Source organism: Myotis brandtii, unplaced genomic scaffold (assembly GCF_000412655.1).
Source record: "Myotis brandtii unplaced genomic scaffold, ASM41265v1 scaffold525, whole genome shotgun sequence".
Lineage (NCBI taxonomy): Eukaryota > Metazoa > Chordata > Mammalia > Chiroptera > Vespertilionidae > Myotis > Myotis brandtii.
This window is the reverse complement of record NW_005369915.1, coordinates 644,173-647,326: the sequence shown is the minus strand read 5'-3', so window position 1 is coordinate 647,326 and position 3,154 is coordinate 644,173. Positions and strand designations below refer to the sequence as shown.

General features: G+C 39.7%; 1 pseudogene; it reads right to left on the bottom strand.

Annotated features, from left to right (window-relative positions):
- Nucleotides 1–2,298: 2,298 nt before the first annotated feature.
- On the bottom strand, nucleotides 2,299–2,939 carry LOC102246790 (annotated as a pseudogene).
- Nucleotides 2,940–3,154: the final 215 nt, after the last annotated feature.

Genomic DNA, 3,154 nt, shown 5'->3' with positions numbered 1-3,154 from the left:
ATTGCTTATTAATTGTTATGTTTGTTGGGTAATATTCAGGCTTCTCAATATATTATAAGTACCATAATTGAAGAGGCCATGTTGGTTTTTTTATTATCTTAAACCCACTATGTAGGGAGTATTTGGACTAAGTAAACACCAAATAAATATATGTGGATTAAAAAAATGAATGGTACCTACAAGTTTGGATATTTTAGGCACTATTCACTCACTCATTCATTAAATTAATACCTATTGATCATTTACTGGGCAGTTGAAATATATCAGTACATAGGACCTATAAAAAGCCCTACCTTATTGAAGCTACACTGTATACATGGAAAGAGACCAGAATAATAAGCAATAAATAAACACTTTTATTGTATGTTAGAAATCAATAAGTGATTATGGAAAAAAAGAAAATAAACTAGTGTAATGGGGGTTAGAGATTGGGGGGCAGGCTACTATGTTCACGAACAGAAATCCTGGGTTCATTCCTGGGCTTTGCTACTCAATAGCTCACGGCCTCATTTTCTAAGATATTTGTGCAAAGTTAGATATTTGAAGATAACTGAAGTACTTACAACTCTAATATTCTCTGACTCTATGTCTAAGCTAAGCAACTCTCACAAAGAGGTTAACTCAGTGATATTCATGACCATTACAATCTAAGAATACAAATGGGGGCGGGCCCTGGCTTTGATAATATCTGAGTAAAACACATGGTATTGTTTGAGGTTCAATGATAACGTTATCCATTACTTGGAATCTCTGCATATAAAACGTTGTTAACTATGTCATAGACTTTCTGCAGTTATTAAAAATAATATAATGGGAAGCACCATCAACATCACTTCGCAGTAACATGAATAACAACATTTTATAATGTTACATAATATAACACGATGCTATATTTATGATGGTATATAATGTCAGCTGTGCTTGGTTTTCTGGAAAACAAAATTGTGATATAAAAAGTGTTAGGTATTCATAGTCCGCGTTTAATGTGCTGGATGTACTGCCTGTCTACACGTTTCCAGGTGGTTCTTCAGACTAGAGCTTAACTACTTAAGGATTTCAAATATGACGAATGGCTCCTTGAAGTTGACTTTTGTATGTGCATCAGAGAAACACAAGGTGGAACATAAATAAAAACAACTCACAGAAACAAGGTTTAAGATCTGACATTTCTAAGCAGCAGGTTTCTCTGTTCTCGGGGAGATAAACAAAACTATTGAAAACCCCATTAGGTATATTTATAGCCCTGGTTTAATGTCTGGGATGTAAACTAAGATGCCAGACTGCCAGCTACCAACTTTGGGATGGAAGAAAACAGCTTCTTGGAGTGAACATTTTCATCCTTTTCTCATCAATATTCCAAAGACATGGCAGCTTAATCTTTTATACAGTGCAAGGGGAGTCTTATTTCAGATTACTTCCCATGAAAAATTTTAGTTTTGGTGTGAAAAGTTGTCTGGGGAAAATTCACTAACCTGTTTTCTGTTAGACTTACTTATCCTTGGATATGGGGAGAGTGGGTCAGGAAAGCTGTGTTCAAAACTCCAAGGCTCTGCAAATGGAAAAGAAACATGTGAATCAATAACTAATCTTGAAGGAAGTGTACCAATGAGCTGTCTTCAGAAGAATTACAGCTAATGTATGTGAAAGCCAAAGAATATCTGATAAGCTGTTTCAAATAATCTTAGCTATAGGGTATCTGAAACACACTTTTCCATTTAGTTCCAAGGGGTCCAACTGCTGTATGTTATGAACTGAATGTTTATATCCTCCCAACATTCATATGCTGAAACCCTAATCCCCAGTGTGGCTATATTTGGAGTAAAGAAGTAATTAAGATTAAATGAGGTTATAAGGATTCATTCCATGGGATTAGTGTCTTTATAAGAAGAAGCACCAGATATTTTTCTCTTTGTCTTTCTGTCTTTCTCTCTTTGTCTTTCTCTCTATGTCTATGTCTATCTCTGTATGCCTATGTCTATGTCTCTGTCTATCTCTTTCTCTATCTCTATCTCTATCTCTATCTCTATCTCTATCTCTATCTCTATCTCTATCTGCCTCTCACTCTCTCCTTGTACACACAAATAGAGGTGAACCCACAGTGAGGTGATATCCACCTACAAACCAAGAGAAGAAGCCTAACAATGAAATCTACCTTGCCAGCACATTGATCTTGGACTTTTGGCCTCTAGAAATGTGAGAAATACATTTGTTGTTAAGTCACAGAGTATGTGATAGTTTCTGTGTGTGTGTGTGTTAAAAAGAACCTTTATTATACGTGCATAGTAGCCCCTGATGTTCTCATGCTTTCTTGTCAGATGCCGTGGGAGCAGCAGGTGCGTTCTGGGCTGGGCTTTCTGACCCTTTTGAGCTTTTGGAGGTGCTGTCTTCTGGCCTGCAGGTTTCTGGGCCGGAACCTTCTGGGCTGGAGCCCTCTTGCCTGCAGCTGTCACCTTTTTTGCTGGAACCTTTGCAGTAGCTGTTGCAGCTGCAGCCACACCTTTAGCAGCAGGTGCTATTTTGGGAGAAGCTTTCAGAGCTGCCTTCTTTTGAAGCTTCCTAACTTCAAGCTTGGTTATTCGGTTCCTCATTTTCTTTGCCTTCACTACTTTGTAATGATCAAAATCTGTCTTCTTGGCTTTCTTTTCTCTGGCTTCAATCTTCTTGGCCCATCTTGTGGCTGCCCATTTTGTATTGATATCTGCCTTCTCCCAGGCTTATCAGACATACTTCTGGCAGGCACTGTGTGGGAACTTAAGGATGAAGTCAGGGAGCTGCATGCATTTGAAAGGCATAGCCTGGCTCCTTACTTGAGTGCAAGGTCCCTCAACCAAAGCCCTGTTCTGATCGATAACATTTAAGATTGTGACCAGCTTTCCGGCACGAGACCCAAAGGAGAGGTAGGCCACCCAGCCAACCTCCAGGAAGCTCCTGAACACCATGCGCTATGTAGGGCCCACTGGGCAGCATTCCACGCCCTGCCCAAGCAGTGGTGCAGCTGCATGGCTCGTGATATTTTCTAATGGCAGCTCAAGCAGATGAATAGAGTATCCTATATAATAAAAGGGTAATATGCAAATCGACCAAACAGAGGACCGGCCGGTCGCTATGATGCGCAATGACCACCAGGGGGCAGATTCTCAACACAGGAGCTGCC